The sequence below is a fragment of the Meles meles genome, chromosome 6 (genome assembly GCF_922984935.1).
Source record: "Meles meles chromosome 6, mMelMel3.1 paternal haplotype, whole genome shotgun sequence".
NCBI classification, from domain to species: Eukaryota; Metazoa; Chordata; class Mammalia; order Carnivora; family Mustelidae; genus Meles; species Meles meles.
The window spans coordinates 25967120-25989152 of record NC_060071.1 but is presented as its reverse complement, the minus strand read 5'-3'; positions in this window follow the sequence as shown (position 1 = coordinate 25989152).

The following is a 22033-nucleotide window of genomic DNA, read 5'->3' as shown; positions in this document are numbered from 1 at the left end:
TATAGTTAGAGTTAGTTTCTTTTTTTTAAGATTTTATTTATTCATTTTACAGAGAGAGAGATCACAAGTAGGCAGAGAGGCTGGCAGAGAGAGAGGGAGAAGCAAGCTCCCCACTGAGCAGAGGGCCCGAGGTGGGGCTTGATCCCAGGACCCTGAGATCATGACCTGAGCCGAAAGCAGAGGTTTAACCCACCGAGCCACCCAGGCACCCTAGAGTTAGCTTCTTTAGGGAGATAATTGATGTTAAATGAGGTCATAAAGATGAGACCATAAATGTGATCTTTTTTCCCAGTGCACACTGCTGTACCTCAATAATGAAATCTAACCTTATTCTCACCCCATCTACCTGAGTTTTTCTATTTTGGAAGAGAACTATTTAAATAATTATTTATATATAATAATATTTTGTGGGCCAGGGTACCTGGATGTTGCAGTCGGTTAAGCTTCCAGCTCTTGGTTTCACGGTTCGTGAGATTGGGCCCCGAGTTACTCTCCATGCTCAGCATGGAGTCTACTTAAGACTATATGTTCTTGCATAGTAACATTATTATATTTTAGTGTATGTTTCCAGAAATATACACAGAAATTTGCCCATGATTCATTCCATAAATTGACTTTTCATTACTTTAAAAATAATTTATTAAAATAGTTTGTATTCGGAGAAAACAATAAAGTGAATGCCATAAAAAAGACTCCCTCTTCCTCTGCCCCTCCCCCCAAATAAATAAATACATCTTTGAAAAATAAAATATTTTGTAGGCCACATTGACATAGACATAATATAAATGTGTGTGTTTAAACACACATATTTTTATGAAAAACAAGGTCCAGTTATCTAAAAAGGTCACCTAATATTAAACATTTGGTGATATTGAGAAGACTAATTATTATAAGAATTCAAATTATTTTTCCTTTTTTCATCTAGTGGTAAGTTCATGGGAACATTGGGAGATATGGATTATTCTTTTTCTGTCCAAGAGTTAGTCTCCCTATACTTTATTGCTTTCATTTCATAAAGAAAATGAATGCAACCTGTCCCACTTCATAGCACTGTTGTAATAAGAACATCGGAGAGTGGGTATAATAAGACTCTTTTAAAAGCATTAAGCCCTATAGAAATGGAAATAACCACTAAAAGCCATGGCATGACATTTTACAAGGACCCACACATCTCCCATGTTCTTTTTTTTTTTTCTTTTTTTTTTTTTTATTTATTTTTTCAGCGTAACAGTATTCATTCTTTTTGCACAACACCCAGTGCTCCATGCAAAACGTGCCCTCCCCATCACCCACCACCTGTTCCCCCAACCTCCCACCCCTGACCCTTCAAAACCCTCAGGTTGTTTTTCAGAGTCCATAGTCTCTTATGGTTCGCCTCCCCTCCCCAATGTCCATAGCCCGCTCCCCCTCTCCCAATCCCACCTCCCCCCAGCAACCCCCAGTTTGTTTTGTGAGATTAAGAGTCATTTATGGTTTGTCTCCCTCCCAATCCCATCTTGTTTCATTTATTCTTTACAAGAGCAATCATTGGAAATTGTAACAGTTACAAATTGGAAATTTGTAACAGTTTGAAAGATAAATGAGTTCTCAGAAAGAAAAGGGAAATGAAATTGTCATTCTCTGTTCCATCTTCCAAATGAGAAAATGTATTCCTGTGTCTTCATCTAAAAGTAAATCAAGTTTAAATATGTCATGTTGTTCTTACTAAGGAGAAAATAATTACCTAAGTTATCTATTTGTTTCTTTCTGAGTTCAAGTTTCTAAGTGGAATTGGATTACAGAATACTGTAGTTGAAAAGGAGTTAACAATTGCCTATGACGTTTACACCACATGCCAAGCAGCTTGTAGGCACTTTTGGGTCATACAGTTCATTTCATTCTTCCAACAGTGTGGAGGAAGGTTTTGTTGACTTCATTACAGAGAAGAGAAAATTGGGATTTGGAGATTAAGTAATTTGTCCAAGAGCAGACAGTAGGTGAATGACACATCCAGGATTTGAACTCAGATCTTTGGATCCTATTTCCAACTTATTTTCATGAGGAAGTTTAAAAGAATCTTTTATCATATGCAGAAACAGATCCAGAGAAGGCAAACTACTTTTACAAGATTACTCAGTTAATTCATTCAAATGGATTAAAAGATGCTTCCCGGATTTCATGTGTGCAAAGTCCTGTGCTGGATAATCACAAATGACAGATAATTTTTAAATTAAAAGAAAATAATAATAATAGAGTATTCTGGAGTATTTGTATCTCTCTCCATAACCTGGTGCCTCAGGACTCTTCCTACTGATAATATGTAACTTATAGAAACCTGAGAAACAGTTGTTGATTTACATTCAAGGATTCTTGCTCACAACAAAGATATGATTTAAATTCTAGGTGTGGTTAAATCATCAAAATCATCTATGGAGGATTGTGTGTGATTTGAAAAAAATCAGTAAAATTAATTGTTGCCCAAAGTCTCAGAAATATCTATTAAGTCACCAATCCTCTCACACCAAATACCTGTTCTCTAAGACAGTGAAACTCTAGCTAGTCATCGACTCTTTGGAACATTCCACAGATTTAATTCAGTGAATTCACATCCTTCATATGTCCAAGCCAAGTTTCCACTTGAAAATTATTCTGTGAGTTAAGATCTTACTTAGCTCCAAAAAGTTTCCTAAAAATAGATTCGCACATTTATTATAGACTTCCTTTTCATGAAAATGTTAAAAACTCATTCTGGGAGAACCTCTAAAATCACTTAACATTTAACATTTTTCTTGATGAATTAAAAAGAAACCTTAGATGTAATTAATAAATACAATATACATAACATTTTATTTAAGAGAAATAGAATATTTCTCTATGTGGAGTAAACTATTTTTGCCCTCTAGTTAGTAGTTAATATGGTTTCCTCAGTAGAGCTACTTTTCTTCATTCTCTTAGTTCAATATTAGGAACTAATAATGGATGCACATTTAATTCTTCAAGTACACATGGAGGTTACATCTCCATGTTAAACCAAGTCAATAACGTTTTTGCATTGATATTTATTAAGTGACATTTGCTAAACATGACTTGGAGAATGCATGGATGTTTGAGTTGGAGTAATGGACATTGCAAATCCTCATGTGTGGTTTGGACAACGTGATGGGTTTGGCTCCCCAAACAGCATTCATAAAACATTGAGCATAGTAGATTCCAATTAAAATATGAGATGTGTTTGGTAAACCATGAGGCTATAATCTTAATGGTCCTGTTGTTTTCTAACTATAAAATCCAGCTAATTGGTATCCCAGGGGCCAGCCATAAGCCCAGTTAACAATGTGAAATAAATTAATGTTTGCATTAAAGCTGGTGAGGTCCCTAAGAGACTTGCAAAGACCTGCCCTTCAGGGGAGAGAGCAAATGACTTCTTTGTAGATATCTGGAAGGAGATTTCATGAGCCTTTATAGTTGACCTAGTGGGAATTTACTAGCATTTGTGTACATGGGGGTACCTGCTCTTCTGGTTTATGTTGGAAAACTCCACCAGCTTTCCAGAAAACTTCTCTAGGGACAATTCTCTGGCTAAAATTGGTCCCCAACCACCTTTTTCTTTCTCATGCATGGCAGACTTTGACTTGATTTTCTCTTCTGTGCACCTGCCACTACCTACTGTATTCCTGGGACTGGTTTCTTGTTCGAAAACTGGAGCCCAGTTGATGATAATCTCCCCCCACCCTTCTTTCCTTCTCTTCTAAAAACAAGCACATTTTATGTGAACCATGTCAAACTAAGTCTTAAAGTGAATCAAGGAGAAAAAAATGACAAAATAAACTTTTGAAAAATTAAAAACTATACGCAAACCTGCAGAACACTTACAGCCTCCATCACCAACTACAGCCTGACTCCCTTACTGCATGATAACTGGATTTCCTTTCCTGATTTCCCTCTTTCTCTTCCAGTTCTCCCTCCTGCCACATTCTAACAATGTAGGTTGGAGGGTTAGATTGAGAGTAATTCAGTTAATGTCAATTTAAACCTCATATATTTATCAGAATCATCCTAAAAAATCCTCCATTGTCCTCCAAACACAAAATTTTTTAAAATAAGAACATTTCCATCAACAATTCTGATGCAAGTTCTGTCCAGCTGCTTAAATACAAGAACTCATGCATTATGATTTGAGAATCATTCTTACAGAGCCTGTTTTCCAAACTATTAAGAAGCATACCTGTCACTTTATTTCTTGAGCCCTTATAAGCTTTTATGAACTTGAATATAAATTCCCTTAGAAGAATTTATGCCTTGGGGCACCTGGATGGCTCAGTCTGTTGAGTGTCCAGCTCTTGGTTTTGGCTCAGGTCATGATCTCAAGGTCCTGACATCAAGCCCCGAGTTAGGCTCGCTCTCCACCAGGAATCTGCTTGAGGATTCTCTCTCTCTTCATCTACCCCCTCCTCTCCCCTCATTCAGTCACTCTCTCTCTATAATAAAATAGATAAATCTGTAAAAAAAAAAAAAAAAAAAAAAAGTAGAGGGGTGCCTGGGTGGCTCAGTGGATTAAAGCCTCTGCCTTTGACTCAGGTCATGATCCCAGGATCCTGGGATAGAGTCCTGCATCGGGCTCTCTGCTCTTCGGGGAACCTGCTTCCTCCTCTCTCTCTGCCTGCTTCTCTGCCTACTTGTGGTCTCTGTCAAAAAAAAATGTAGAAGAAAAAGGAGGAGGGGAGGGGGAGGGGGAGGAGGAAGGGGAGGAGGTGGAGGAGGAGAAGGAGGAGGAGGAAAAGAAATAAAAAGAGAAAAAGAAAAAGGAAAAAAAAAAGAAAAGAACTTATGCCTTAAGTATCTAGAAGGAAGTGAAAAAAAGGAAACCTAAAAGTGCTCTGTACATTCTACCCCTTGTCCCAAAATGTTCTTTCCTAAGTGAAAGCCATTTAAGTTGTTTTTTGCAGTGTTTATTAAGGCAGCTATTAATGGTCTCTAAGTAACAGGATGAGGTCAGTCTCAATCATAACCCCTTCCCCAGAGTTCCATATTCAGTCAGTTTCAAATAAGTTCCAGAGACATAGTGCTTTTGGGATAGCCAGAAAGGGGTCTAAGTTCAGACTATTATCCAATACAGCAGATTAACTTTCTGATATTTGACATTGTTGTCAATAATTACAGAACTATATAGGTTACAAAAAGCTCCATTTCAACTAAAGTAATATTCCATGGCCCATATGCAAACATATAAAAAAGGGGGTACCATCCTTTCCAGTTGGGAATATGTTGCCACCCCTGCATTGATTTGGTTAAGTTTCATGGGCATATCATTGAGTAACTACAGCCTCAGTCACTACACATGGCATATCCCAAGGTCACTTGGACATGCAGAGAAGCATATTCATTTGTATCAGTCAGATCAAAGCAGGATTGCTGGCTCTGTGGGTCTATGTGCATCAGACATAGAAGAATAAAGACCTGCCATCTCCACAAGTTCTTGCTTTCATAGTACATGGATCAGACGACAAAACCCGCAGTCAATCAGATTGTCAGCTATAGCTATTTGACCCAGGCATTGCTGCTGGATCTAGAGGACAGTGAAAGAATTAATTGCTATCACCACCACCCTTGTACTTTCTGAGGTCTAAGGCATTCTCTCCTCAGGTACCAGGGTCCTTGCTTTTCTTACACCACCCTAACATTGGTGTGTCCCATCCTAATTCCTATTTTATCTTTTATACAATCACACCCTGCTTGACCAGACCTCTTGTCCTGAAAGATCAGAACAGTATCATCTCATTTCAAAATATCTCACATAACTTCATATAATGGGTAAGCCCTACTTGTTAGTTCAGATCATTACCAAAGAAACAATGGAAAGGAAATAATTTCTTTCTAGGAACAGCTGCATCCATTGACCAAACCGCCTTATAAATAAATGTGTGTAGACCTGGTGGAAGTGAGGGAGCTAGAATGAGGAATCCTTCTGAGTTAATTTTCTAGGAAGACATTTCAGAGTTCCTCAATACCAGATGCGTGTAGATGGTAGGGAGCATGAAATGTCTGTTAACCACTTTGAATATTGGCTTACTGCTAGGTGGCCTTTGTGACAACAGGTGTTCCATTATCATACTGGAAAAGGTCCAGAAGCTGAAAGCATGGTACAGCTTAGTTGCAAGGGCCATGATGGGGTAGCTGGAGTTGGCTAATAAATGTGAACCACACTTAACCAGTTTCTCAGCTTCATTACTACTGTCATTTTAGGCCAGATAACCATTGGCTGGCATGGGGTTGGGGTGAGCACTGCCTGTGTATTGTGGGGTGTTTGTCACTATACTTGTGTCTACCCACCATACTTGTGTCTACCCCACTAGATGCTGGTTGTACCTCTCCCCAAGTCATAAGAACAAAAATGGCTCCAGGCAGTACCAAATGTTTCCTGGAGGACAAAATTACCCCCAGCTGAGAATTAGTACCATAATGTGAAAGCCTGTCAATAGTGAAGAGACACCACTGATAGCCTGGGGAAAGGGTCACAAATGCAACAAAGTCCACTGGGAGTAGACAACACCCTGGCAGGGTGTTGGGACATAAGACCAAAGGACCAACTCTTGGCAGGAGTCCCAAGTGCAGCATACAGTAGCAGCCTTTACATAAAACTATTCTATACTTGGTGCCCAGCCTGTGACAGTGGCAACATGAGTGGAGAGATTTGACCAGAAACTTGGATTCCATCAGTCTCAGAGCCCATACCACCATCATAAGTGATGCAGACAGTCCAATCAGCAGCCATGATTCATTTCCATGGTTCAAGGCCCACCACCTGCCAGAGGTGGGTCTTTATTTTGCAACCTACAGTTTTCCAAGTGACAGACCAAACATTAGACTATTGAAAACCCCAAGGGTCATTAGAAATACAACGAGCTTTAAGGAAGTGCAGGCCAGAACTACAAGGACAGCCTCAAGTCCTATCTACTGGACAGTGACCAGGTTCACTTTTGTTTTTGAGAGCTGGTGCTGGAGCCCAACAGCCACCAGAGCCCAGCGGACACTAACAGGTTTCAGCTTAGCATCAGCTGAAGCATCAGTGAACCAGCCCAGGCATTTAGGGAAGTCTGTGCATTGAGGGCCTTGCAGAGCCAACAGTTTTGCTTCAGGCAACCAAATGAGGGAAAGTTTCCCCCAGAGAGGTAGATGCCACTCCTTCATGCAAAATGATGGCATGCCATGGTCAGGCCAGATGCTCTGGCACACACCACTGTCACTTAGCCAGCAGGACCTTCTCGTGCTGCAAATACTATATGTAGACCTTCGGAGTCCAATAAAACACTGTGGTAGGTGGGGCTGGAAGGACTATAGTTTTCCTTGATTATCGAGGAATTAAACTTTGTGAATCTGCTCACGCAGTCCCAAGAAACAGTATTTGGCTAGCAGACCCCCTGAATTTTTGAGGCTTCTCAGCTACTCTTGCTGACAGGTGTGATTAGACTGCAGTCAGTACCCATTATGCTTGTCAGCTGACATTGGGACAGGGCTTCTGAGGCGTCAACCATCAGGACATCACCTTTGGGTGAATAATTTGCCCATCAGTGGGTAGAGGCCCTCATGCTGAATCCTGATCTACCTGCTAGTGGCAAAGGGCAGGGGAATTTGTCCTACTGGTACTTCTTTACATGCAGCTCTACCCTGAATGTGAGGAAGTGGGAGCCTCCTGCAGAGTGGAAATGTCACTTAACATGCATTATCTTTAATTATTTAGGAAAAATTCTCTGGACATAATCACGTTTCATGACTTTTTATGCCTAATGCATTCCCACTGTCTTTATTATGTTTTGAAACAAGAAAATATTTTGTTCCATTTTTTCTCACTGTCTTAGATTTGACTGTGATCTATTCCACCATTTCTCTCCGTTTCAAAATGCCCAATGTCTCTCGTGGCATTGGGGCGGGTCCTGGCATTTTAGTCTTTTTTAATTAGTTGATCTTAATTAAATACACAGGAGGTAAAGCTGGGTGTCTTCATCAAACATCTTCTTAGGAATGGGTATAATTCAGGGAGTAGAGGGGATAGCATGTTAAAGGGATGGTGGCTCTTTCCCCATTCAGGCATTCTGTTTCATGAAGGAAACCTCTTTCTCTTAAGCAGAAATGCCCCAACCCCAACATCAATTATTAGCAGCTAATCATGGCTGCATAATCTTCTCTTCTGTCTGAAATGGCCTACAGCAATCAGGTCTCAGAGATTCTGTTAAAGTGCATTTCATTAAAATACTCCAGTAATGGGTTTCAAAAGGAACTTGTAATATTAAATGAACAAAATGTTGTAAACTTGGATTTAGGCAACAAAGTATTAAGGAAACTTCCTCACTAAGAGCTCCAGGATGCAGCTCATATCCTTCTGTGGATGGAACATCATTCCTCCCTTGTCTTGAGTCTACGAAGAAGTGTTCCAATGATCACTTTAAAATGTTCTCTAGATACCACGAGCCTATTAATAAATTTAACCTGCTTTTGGAAATCCCTGTTTTAAGGGACTACTATTTCAATACCAGTTATGTAGTTAAAATGTGATATGAGCACTATTATAGGTTCTTATTGTCTATTGAGAAAAAGCTGAGATATTTTTCAAAAATTGGAAAACTGGACTGGAAAGCATCTTGAACCTACATCCAAGACTGCTTTACACCACTGTGCAGAGAAGGCAAACCTCGATTCTTGTGCTGCATGAGTGGATGGGGAAGGGAAAGGACAAAGTGAGGCAATGTAGTTTTGAATACTACTTTTGACATTTCAAAAATTATAGTACAAGTTGTTCACAGCTTTACTAAAAGTGACTTCACTTTCCTTATCAGAATCAAGTGTTTGCCACATTTGGCATAGTATGGGAATGTTGTTTACTCTGCATTCATTGTTATCTTGATTCACTCACCTTCCATTCATTGGATGAACATTATTAGGCAATTTGGCAATTACCATTCATTTACCAATTAAATCAGCCAACATAAATTGAACTGTTTTATTTACATTTTCTCTAAGTTCCACTCATGGAGACTGGGTTAAGAACATACCACCCTACATGTGGTGATTAGCATATTAAGTATTTTAAGTGGAAGGAATGTGAGAAAGGGCAAGTGCAGAAAGGACTCTCTCTCCTTCTCCCCTGAATCAGCAGCTCAGAAAATGTTCTTCTGAGAGGTGCTCTTCCCTTATCCAGAGGAGAGGAGAATCTTTATCTGAGAGGCATCCTCACAAACTGGCCTTCCTAAATTTCCCCAGCTTAATAACATTAGCTCATACTTTTTTGTGTTCTCACATTTTCCCATTGCTCTCCACTCTTCTTCTTCTTCTTTTTTTTTTTTAAGATTTTATTTATTTGACACAGGAAGAGAGAGAGAGAGAGAGATCACAAGTAGGCAGAGAGGCAGGCAGAGTCAAAGAGGGAAGCAGGCTCCCTGCTGACCAGAGAGCCAAATGCTGGGCTCCAACCCGGACCCTGAGACCATGACCTGAGCCAAAAGCAGAGGCTTAACCCACTGAGCCACCCAGGCGCCCAGGCACCGCCCCCCCACTCTTCTTTAAAGAGTTCTTTCTACCTAGTATAAAAATGCTCAGGCTTAACTACTTCTTCAGGTCTTCATGTCTTTACGAATGCCCCACTGTCCTGTACGACTTACATGAAATAAATGTGCATGCTTTTCTCCTATTCATCTCTCTTTGTCAGTTTAATTTCTAGACACAGCCAGGGACCCCAAGAGGACCAAGAAAAATTGTTTCCTCCCCTAGAATGACAAAGATTAAATTTTTTAAAATGGGACCTTTGTCTTGTTCAATAATTCATCAATCTTTCTATCTAGAACAATGTGGCAAATATGGTAACAATGATTTATAGAGGTTAAAAGTCATTGAGGAATACTTTCAGCTTAGGGGTTTGGTTGTCCTTAATATTGTTGGGGCAAGAAAAAAAAAGGATGAATAAAAAATATGTGCTGCAATCATGTATTAAAAATAGAATTAAATCAGCAGTCTGATAGAAACAAAAAATTCTGCAGCTGCTTCTCTGTTGGTAATGTGGAGATGATCAATTACTTTAACGACTTCTTATGTCTAAAGCAATGAAATTAATACATTTTGAACAAAATTTAAATTTTTTAAAATTTAATTTTTAAAAATTACTTTAAATTTCTTTCTTTGGACTTGATATTATCACAAAATATATTCAATCAGCATATTCAGAAGAAATTTATTTCTTTTAGTTTTTTGGCGAGATGTCTTAAATTATGCATGCTAGCAGTTTACATATTTATTATGCAATATAATTTTTTGCCATGTTTAATGGATAAGAATATTACTACTAGAATAGTGAAAGGAGGTGTAAATTATTATCTTAAAAGGAATAAATAACAAACATTAATGTCGTGTCTGGGAAGAAAGTAACATCTTTTTAAGTCTAATAGAAATTAGTATCATGTACTAATAATGTGCTATTTACTAATTATATGTTGTTAGCAATAAGTATTTTTTGATCTGCAGATGCAAAACAGTGATATATTTATTTTACAACATTATCTGATGTGTCAATGTATTTATAAAGAGAAATTAAGAAATATGAAATGAACATTTGAATCAATATTTTGAAAAAGAAACAGTGTAATATAAGTTAAGAATATGTAATAGGATAGATCTATTTATTGTACCCACCTTTCAATTCCTCTGTACTCTCTTGACACTGTCCCTTGGTATTTTTTGTTCCTGTTGTCTAGGACACTGTTCTTATTTTCCTGCCCTCACACCATATCCAACCCTGCTTCCTTTTCTGGATATGTATATTTACCCAAGAAGCAGAAAGAGATACATATGACATATATACCTATATCATGGCTAGCACCCCAGGGGTCATTTGCATGGCTCCCCATAATGATGACCCTTTCCCTCCTGCCACAGGTCATCATTGCCCTGATTTTGTGATAGATACTTTTCTCTGCCTTTACTTATAATTTTACCTATGATGCATGCATTTTTATATACATCATCCAATTCTGCCTGTTTCAGGAACTTTATGTGAATTGCAAATTGAAAATGCTACTTTATGCTTTTGCTTTCCTCTCTGAATACCAAAATCCATCCGTATTATTGGGATTAGCTGCATTTTATTCATTTCCATTGATTGTAATATTCTGTCACCTATTTGGGATTTTTGCCTTGTTTCTGGTTTGGAGTTATTCCAGGAACACCGTTATGAGGTTTCTCATACCTGTTTGCTGATATGCATGTGAAGAAGTTTCTCTGAGATGCACTCTAGGAGACTTGCTGGATGTAAATGTCCATATCCTCTTTGATGGGTGATGATGAGCTGCCTTCCCAGGTGGTAGTGCTGGTTTGCATTTTCATGAACACTGAAGGGTTCCAAAGGCTCTGCTATCTCACCAGCACTTGACATTTTCAAACTTTTAAATTTTGCCAAAGGCCTTATATATGTAGTAGACACCTTCCTTTGGTTTTAATTTGCATTTCTTTTCTTACTGAAATGATCTGAGCCCCTTTCTTGTGTTTACGAGTCATTTGGATTTCCTCATTTGAGGATGATCTCTTTGAGGCTTTTTTTGGTCAGGATTTATTTATTTATTTTAGAAAGACAGAAAGGGAGATAGAGAAAGCCTAAGTGGAGGAGGGACAAAGGGCAAGAATCTTCAAGCAAACTCCCCGCTAATCGTGGAGTCCACTGTGGGGTTCTATCCCATGATCCAAGAGATCATGATCTAAGCTGAAACCAAAAGTCAGATGCTTAACCAATTGAGCTATGATCCAGGAGCCCCTTTCTTTGAGTCTTCATCCCATTTTTTCCCAACCAGTCTTTTCTTATTGATACATTGGAGTTTGTTAGGTGTTTGGGATACTAGTCTTGTGTTGCAAATATCTTCTCCTGGTAGGTGTCTTACCTTTTCACTCTTTTAATGGTGTTTATTTTTTTTTAAACAGAAGTTGCTCATTTTAACGTAGTCAAATTTGTCAGTTTTATTTTATGTTTAATGCTGTTTGTTCTCTATTAAGATGTGTTTTTGCATAATGAAGGGGAAACAAGAGGTTCTTCTATATTGCTTTCCAAAGATTTTATAGCTTTGTTTTTCACATTTAGATGTGCATTCTTTTGTGAATTGATTTTCTTGTGTAGTGAGAGATAAAACATAATCCATATTTTTTCCATGCAGATAATAAATGCCACCAACACCATGATTTGTTGGTGCCATTTGTGTCATTTTTCTTGTATCAATATGCATATATAGGTCAGTTTCTGGGCTCTATATCCTATGCCCCTAGTCCATGTGTCTATTCCTAGCCTTAAGTCAAGCTATTACCTTTATTATAGCTTTATAATCACTGTTGGTAGCAGAAAGAGCAAGTCCTCTCTACTTAACTTCTTAAGCTATTCTAGACCTTAGATTTTGATAAGAATATTTAAAATAATTTATCAAGTTCTACAAGACATCTGGTCGGATTTTGACTGAAATTTGTATTGGCATCCCAATCATATTGGGTCTTCCAATCAATATGCATGATGTATATCTCCATATATTTAGACTTTGCTTAACTATCAAAATAAAATTGTTACTATTTTTTTCTCTGTAGAAGTCTTGAATATCTTTTATTAGATTAATTACTACATATTTGGTATTTTTTTTAATTTTTATTTATTTGATAGAGAGAGAGAGATCACAATTAGGCAGAGCAGCAGGCAGAGAGAGGGGGGGAAGCAGCTCCCCACTGAGCAGAGAGCCTGATGAAGGGCTGGATCCCAGGACCCTGAGATCATGACCCTAGCCAAAGGCAGAGGCTTTAACCCACTGAGCCACCCAGGTGCCCCGTATTTGGTATTTTTAATGCTCCTGAAAGGTGGCAGAATAAGCCACCCCCCAAAAATCCACTTTGGCATAAGAATTATTTTGAGCTAAAGACACGTAAAAATAACAAATGCAAAAAGGAATACTCTGACCTCTCCTTTTCTTTCTGGAAGCAGGAGACATCAGGAAAGGGGGCACATCTTTCTCATGTGAAAGATATCTTTCCTGTTACATAAGGAGGAAAGAAACATTCTTTTTCACCAGAGACAAAGACTAGAAGCCTAAATAATGCTATGCAAACAGACCTTAATAAAATAATCCTCTTCTTCCTTTACTCTTCCCAAATATTTTACTTTCTTTTCCGCAACTGCCTTCTTGTTCAACCTGATATATACATGGTTAGATTTTTGCCACTTCTTTTTATTATGAGATCTCTTCTGTCACTTAAAACTTAATATTAAATAAATTTATATGCTTTTCACTTGTCAATCTGTCTTTTGTTACAGATTCCCCAGCTGAAAATCCAAGATGAGTAGAAGAAAAATTTTTCTTCCCCTACATTATGTTAAATAGTAAAAATTTTAATTTTGCTTTCTAATAATGTTTTTGTGGTAGATGAGGTTATAATTGATTTTTATATTGATTTTATAACTAGAAGTTTTATTAAACTCTACTAATTTTAATTTCTCATCTATGAATCATAACTTTTCCATATCTTGTATTTGTTATTTAGCCTGGTTGTGACCAAGCAGAAAAAGAAACATTTTCAAAGCTTCTGACCAATGTGCCTAGCACCCACTCATAGAGCTGGGCATCCATCCATTCTCTTATTCATTCTCCATTTATTGGGACTTGCTGGTGGCACTATGGGAGACACACCCTTGGGAGAAGCCCACAATGAGTCCTGCGTGGATCTCAGAGATTCACAGGACTTTTACAAAACCTGGATGAGAAAAGAGCTATATGGAGAAGTTAGACTTCTTGATATTCCATGCTCTTTCAGAACTATGATTTTCCCTGTCTCTGAAGTGTCCTTCCTGATTTCTTTCCTATTTTTTATTTATACAATCAATTTAAACATCCCTCTTGTAGTAAAAATAACTACCTCCGGAGTTGATTGCTCTGCCCTCTAAGCACACTACTTTTTTCTTATCTCATAATGGCACACAACACAGGATGTCACAACATATCTGACTATACCTGTTTCATCCTGCTAGCCTTTAGACACAGGCTTGTGATTCCTATTCCAGTACTGTGAGAGGCAGACATGAAATAAGTCACATAAATCCTAAATACATTGAGTCCTTTGAATAGGCACTATTTCATTTTGACTGTGTCTCACTAACATTAAATCCTGGATGTTTTTTAACGGGGCAGGATGGCTAGAACTTTCTACTTCCACTTATGTTACATGTACTCTGTGATTATTAAAGTCTTACATATCGGTAGGTCTCTCTCTTACTCACACACACACACACGGAAATAGGAATATTTGTCTACAATGTAATGTGAGGCAGGGAATGCACCAAAATACATATTAATTGAACAAAGAGACTTAGATATTTCATGGTCAACTTAAGGTATAGTATACATATGAAAATTAAATGATTGTTGAAGACCAAAATTATTAAAATTTCACACCTGGAGAAAGCAAATCCTATATTCTTGGTTAAGGCTCTAAGGGTTATTTCAAACCAAGAAGTCACATTTTGGGTCTTATTTTTAATAAGATAGGTTATTGGTTAGGGAGAGATGCAAAAGAAGAGAAGGCAGCTGTGCTTTCACTATAACCTTGCTTTGCCAAGCATCTTTCTTCTTTGAAATAATTTCTTACCATATAAAATAGTGGTTGGATGAGCCTCAAACCTATCCTAAACCTAATGTTCTAAAGATTGAGGAGGAAATCACATAAGTATTTGAATGCAATACAAAAGAGAAAGAAAGAAAGAGAGAGAGGGAGGAAGGAAAAAAGGAAGCAAAGGAAGGAGGGAAGGAGTGAGGGAGGGAGGAAAGAAGGAAGGAAGGAAAGACGGGAGGGAGGAGGAAATGAGGGAATAGAAGGAAGTGAGGGAGGGAGCAAGGGAGAGAAGGGAAAGCTGGAAGGAAGGAAGGAAGGAAAGAGGGAGGAAGGGAGGAAGGAAAGAGGGAGGAAGGGAGGAAGGAAGTTGGAGAGAGAAGAGAGGGAGGATGGGAGGGAGGGAAGAAGGAAGGAAAGAAGGAAGAGGAAGAAAGGAGGAAGGAAAGGAGAAAGGGGGAGGGGGCAGAGACCAGAACTACATTTTCTAAATGAAACAAAAAAATGAAGATCCAAAATTACCTTATCTGAAAGTTATGCCATCTAAGCTTTCATATGATATAAGTAAGTATGCAAAATTGCAAGGGAAAATCTCCTCCACCAAAATAATTGACTTGAAATGATGATTTTGGGTTATTCATATGAAGATTTTGAATCTGAATAAAAGGCCATAAGTCAGGGTACCTGGGTGGCTCAGTGGTTTAAGCCTCTGCTTTTGTTTTTTTTTTTTTTTTTTAACATAAATGTATTTATTGCTTCTGAGACCACTAAAATATCAACACCATGTGTGTCAGTTTATCAATTCAGTCCTATTTCCAAAACACATAATATGCTTTCAATAAAAATCTGTTTGAGATATAAAGATATATATGTATATGTACATACATGTACACTTATTTATTTATTTTTTAATATTTTATTTTTTTTATTTGTTTATTTACAGCATAACAGTGTTCATTGTTTTGGCATCACACCCAGTGCTCCATGCAGTACGTGCCGTCCCTATTACCCACCACCTGGTTCCTCAACCTCCCACCCCCCCACCCCTTCCAAACCCTCTGGTTGTTTTTCAGAGTCCATAGTCTCTCATGGTTCATCTCCCCTTCCAGTTTCCCTCAACTCCCTCTCCTCTCCATCTCCCCATGTCCTCCATGTTCTTTGTTATGCTCCACAAATAAGTGAGACCATATGATACTTGACTCTCTCTGCTTGACTTATTTCGCTCAGCATAATTTCTTCCAGTCCCGTCCATGTTGCTACAAAAGTTGGGTATTCATCCTTTCTGATGGAGGCATAATACTCCATTGTGTATATGGACCACATCTTCCTTATCCATTCATCCGTTGAAGGGCATCTTGGTTCTTTCCACAGTTTGGCGACCATAGCCATTGCTGCAATAAACATTGGAGTACAGATGGCCCTTCTTTTCACTACATCTGTATCTTTGGGATAAATACCCAGCAGTGCAATTGCAGGGTCATAGGGAAGCTCTATTCTTAATTTCTTGAGGAATCTCCACACTGTTCTCCAAAGTGGCTGCACTAACTTGCATTCCCACCAACAGTGTAAGAGGGTTCCCCTTTCTCCACATCCTCTCCAACACATGTTGTTTCCTGTCTTGCTAATTTCGGCCATTCTAACTGGTGTCAGGTGGTATCTCAATGTGGTTTTAATTTGAATCTCCCTGATGTAAGCCTCTGCTTTTGGCTCAGATCATGATCTCAGGGTCCTAGGATGGAGCCCTGTGTCAGGCTCTCTGCTCAGTGGAGAGCCTGCTTCCCCTCTCTCTCTCTGCTTGCCTGCTCCTGATCTCTCTCTCTGTCAAATATGTAAATAAAGTCTTAAAAAAAAAAAAAAAGAAAAGGCCATAAGACTCACAATTAGATTCACTTGGACAGTGCAGACTAACCTATGCTGCAAGGCAATTAAAATAACTCTCTGTGAGTTTACTTTTGTTGGAAAGACTCCAATGTAAAAAGTCCATTAAAGTTTGCTGGGTTTTCTGGTTTGTGAAAAGGTGTAGTTCTAATTTTAAAGCTACATAAAGAACTTTGTATCTTACATTATATAAAGAACACATTCTTGATGTTAGAGATAGTATTTTTTATAATCTTCTCCAAAAGGGATTAATAAAACCCTTTCACTGATTTGACTATCCAGTGAACACAAATAATTCCATGATTTAAAACTTGATATACATGTAGAACCAAATAATTATTTTGCATGAAACTTGATTCAAATGTTTTTGCCCACCTCCGCATTTTGCAAATCAATACAGAGGTTTTCAGAATGCTTTAGTGTCTTGTAGAAAAGGAATAGCCCACAGCTTTCTGATGTGATCAGAAAGACCAGAATAGAACACATGCAGGAGCCAAAAAGAGCTGACAAAGGAAAACAAATGGGCACAGAATAACTGATTACCACTCTTGGCCTCAGATTTCTCATTCGTAAAAATGGTTCATCTGTAGCAGTCCTTCTTAAAGGAACTTTTCAGAGAACACTCGTTTCACTGGATGTTAATTGTATTTGTATCATTGTCAAATACATTTGCAGGACACTGGGAAAAATACAGGCGTTCCTAGTGCCTTTACTTGTGTGCTGATGTATATGGTCTCACCTGACTGGGAAACATTGCTCACCACATTCCACACTCCTTTCTGGAATATTCCTCTCTGAAAGGTGATGTGCAGTGTTTCCCAAACTTTCTATATAAGATTATTTTGAAAGTCCCTCCTGACACTGATATCACACAGCTCAATCATTCTAAATCTTCCTGTGATATGGGGAACCCAAGAGCCAGCCCTGAGCCTGCTCGTTTTCATACCTTAAGTTAACATCCCATGGACTCTATGAGGTACACTCATGCCTTTTCTCATAGACAAGAAAGCTCCAGGATTCCCTTCTAGTATAAATGACTCAGAAGCCAGTTCCCTGTATCTAGCAGAGCCCAACACAAAGAGGAGGGTCCCTCAGATTAGTGCCAAGCCTGACATAAATGAACCCTTGCTTTGTAGGGGTTTTTAAGAGTTGTTAAGATTTCCAATATTTATCTTTGTTTGCAGTCTCTAGGGATGACCTAAATTATTTTGTTTTCCTCCTGCAGATTTTCATCTGTTTGCTGCCTCTAGGAGAGCTGGTGTTGCCAGATTATGCATAGTGCAGGTGTGATGATGTAGGAACAATGGCTTCTAATTTGAAAATTAAGAACTCCTGAGAAAATACACATATAAACATAGTGTGTACAGTTACAAAGCAATGTAGGACTGATACACATATCAACAGAAGCAGAAAGAAAGGCCTGATATGGTAGACTCTTGGTCCCATTCTTCTACTCAGTGACTAGGCAATCTGGTCTTGCAGTTTCTCCTGAACATTCTTCTTTATGTTCTACCAATAAACTTGTTCTTAACCATGACAGTTTAGAAACTCTGGGGAGATTTTCAAATGGATTCTGGAGATTCTGACTTCATTGATTAAGGACAAAGGTGTGAATCGGGTTTCTGTATTCTTTAACACGCTTCCCTCACCCCTAGAATGAATCTCATGTGTAGTCAGAGGTGAGACTCATGGCCTAAGATTAGCGTCTCTCTGGGGAAACCATTTCCTAAAGATGACTAAGAGCTGTCATTCTTACCTAGGAGGAAAACGAAAATGTCACTGGCACAACCTTTGGCCTAATAATCCTTTGTAACGGGCACTACATTTCAGTTAGGGTTTGTCAAAAAAGCAGAACAGATAGGAGATATATATATAGGCTGAGATATCCCATGATCTGCTATTTGCAAGCTGGAGAATGAGGAGAGCCATTAGCATAATTCACATCAAATCTAACCCAGTGAATCCAAAGGCCTGAGAACTAGGGAAGCCAAGAGATGCCCTAGTTCAAGCTATGAGGCAGGGAAAAGGGGGAAAATTCCTCCTACTTCCACCTTTTGTTCTACTTGTTCCATTTTTTTTTTTTTTGTTCTATTCAGGTCCTCAATAGATTAGATGATACCCACCCGCATTGGGAAGGGCCATCTATTTCACTGAGTCCTCCCACACAAATGCTAATCTTAAGTGGAAATGAAGTTTAACCTGGACATCCTCTGGCCCACTCCAGTTGACACATAAAACTAACCATTATAAGCATTCTGCTTTTTGAAGCAAAACCTACACAAAGAAAAACAAAACTAAACTGACTACCCTTAACTAGCAACAATTTCATTTTCCAAGCATATTTTCCCTGGTTAGATTCCTGTTGGCTCAAGCGTTACAAAGTTACTTGTGTTTTAAACTGGGCTTTAATTCCCAGTCACACTCTTCCCAGTCAGTTGTCTTTAAAGCTTATAGATGGATTTTTTTAATCTTTGATGTGAAAGAACCCTAGATTCCATCAGAAACCTGGCATAAACTTTTCCCCCTACTAGCTGGATAACCTAGCACAAAGCAGAGTAACTTCAAAAAGCTCCACTTTGCCTTTCTGTAGGAAGAGGTCACCGATAAAAGTCCTAACTAATCAATGAGGGTGGTATGAGAATTGAAATGAGGTTTTTGTAAGTATTTTGTACACTTTTGATTGCTATACAGAAGAAAAGTCAGTATCAATTATCATGTTGACATGGATCTATAATCTTTAATAAAGAATTATTTTCTGTAGCTTTGTCTACTCGTGCAATCATTTCTATTTTTATAGCATTGTGTTGGGATTTCACCATCTCATAGATGTGAATTTGGCTCATGCCTTCCCCCTTTTAGAGCCAAAATACTGATGCTTTTTCCCTAATCTTCTCCTAGAATAATGTGTCTCCAATATATCTGAGTTTGCAAAGACACATATTTACATGCCTCATGGTGCATGAAACTCCCACGGACACAGTGCCCTCAGCTGCATATATGCCTTTGGGCCAGAGGTTCTCAAACTTTGGCATGCATTAGGATTATCTAAAAGCCTTGTTAAAACATTATTGGGTCCCACCCCCAGAGTTTCTGATACAGTAGATTTGGGGTGAGACTCAACAATTTACATTTCTATCAAGTCCCAGGCAATGCTGATGATACTAGTCTGGATACAGTATTTTGAGAAGCTCAGCTTTCAGCAAATAACCATAAAAACAAATTTATTAAAATAAAACAATATCCACAAACATCCAAATGTTTGCATCCTAGGGATACCTACTTCTCCCACTCTTAACCAAAGACCTTTGAATGTTAAGATTTTGGATTTGAAGGTTAGTATAATACCAATCATTGCTTTTGCTTGTCATTGGGGAAAATAGTTTGATCTTCAAAACAAAGTAAAAAAAAAAAAATCAAGGCAAAACATTGGATCCTGAACTGATAATAAATAATTTGAGAGCTTTATACTTTTTATTGTTTCTCAAATTTTAAAGATATGATTAGCACTGGATTTCTATCACAGTTTCTTATTTATCATAGACTAAGTCTAAACTGTCTTAAAGTACACTTGTGGAGTATGTAAAATAAGCTCTAATGATGTATTTGATGTGTCTTCTGCTGCCATATTTGAATGTTAATTTCAATGTAAAAAAAGACGTCATATCCTCCTTAGAATAATGTGAATAAAATAGCATGGGCTATTATATGTAATATTATTTATAAAATTGGTGAACTCAGGAGGGGTTTACAACCCTAAATTTATTTAAAGAAAATGTAAAAGCTCTTCTACCTTTGAGAGAAGAGGTCCTTGGTTTTGAATAGCATGATGAAACTGAGCATTATTGTGGTGGCCGATGTGACATTTGAAGACAAGCCATAGTGATCTGTTCTCTCTCACGCTGACATGCTTTTCTCTCAGCCCTCAGCATGATGTCATTATGAGGAATATTTTTTAATAATCTGCTTCCGCTGGATTTTCTGAGACCCTTTATCTCTGTTCTGATTATCACCGTACTGATGATTATCATCAGTTAATACTGATGAGGTTAGATACCTTAATATTTATAAAGCCCCTTTGAGGATCTAGCTAAAGGATTTACATAAGAATCGAAAGTTTGCAGGACTGGGAAATGAGTCCCCTGAGGAAAACACAGTGTCCTTTGTGGCAAGATAAGAAATTGCTTTCCTGGTTTCTAGTGGGTTTTACTTACTGTGCATTTATTTGCTAGATGATGATGGTGGTCAGGGACATTATGTTATTTGGACATGCTGCCTACCATTAATATAAACCCCCATCTCAATCAGCGACCCCACCCAGTGGGGCTACACTTTAATGAGCATCATCTGCTTTCTAGCATGAGCTGACTGACTTGTGGTTAAAACCAGCAATTGTCTCTTTGGGTCTTCCCTTACCTTCTCTCTTTTTCATTTTTCATTGTTTTCATAAGTGTGCTAAAGTAATCTTATTTATCTCAGCACAGACTAAGCATGGTTTTAAATCTTTAGCTTGGTAGAATTTCCCACTGTTTGCCGATGAGCAGGGTCTAGGATACACAGGCACTTAAGTCAAACTACCCTCTTAAACAACAGCTGCCCTCCTATAGAATGTACAGGGCCAGGAAATCTGAGCTCTGAGCTGTTCATAGTATATCAATAGGATTTTGAGTGATCCTCCTTGGGAACAAAGGGGTTGATAATCATAAAGGTGGATTGCAACAGTGATGTTAATTCTCACCAAATATTTTATGTGCACTGTGAGTCTCCTTGCAGTAAGGTTGTCTGTGATGAATGTTACTTCCCAAGTGAAGGGCAGAAGAAAGGTGGTTGTGAGCTTCCCATGTGCTGCCTTCCCTTTTGGTACGGAGAGCATGGAAACCATTTGATTACATTGGCAGGAGCATATGGTCGCTCAAAGCCACCGGGACTGCTGAGGCACAACCTGGAGGCTGGCTTCCTCAGGGGAACTATCCAACATGCATCAGGATTTGGGTGGCAAAGAAATAAATTGCTATACAAGATCACTAAGATTTTGAATTTACAGGACACCATAGCTAAATTGCCTCACCTCTCCAATATGCCATTCCATTTTTATTACAATAGAAGCTATCCTTGAAAGTGAAACATGAACAGTTGATTTAACAAAGACTAAAGTCAATCATTATCTCTACTTTCCTCTTAAATCATAAAAACACTTTTGAATTCTTAATTATGTTGGCCGCTTTCCCTCTCAATCTTACGTGTTATTGTCATCCCACATTTTATCGATCTTTATTTATAACTTCAATATTGGTTGTTTTTTGTGTAATCTTATAGATATATAAGATATATCTTACAGATATAATTCTTTATACAAATAATTTTTCTTTAGACCTACCTATAGACTTAGTAACTTTTGCTCACCATTCCTTGCTACATGACACTATTTCTGTTCAGGTTTCATTTCCTTCACTAAGGGACACCCTTCAACAGTCACTGCAACACTGGAAAGAAAGGTAAACATTCTAAATTTTTCCTTTTCTGAAATGTTTCTATTTCACCTTTCCCTTTGGAAAAAAAAAATAAGTAG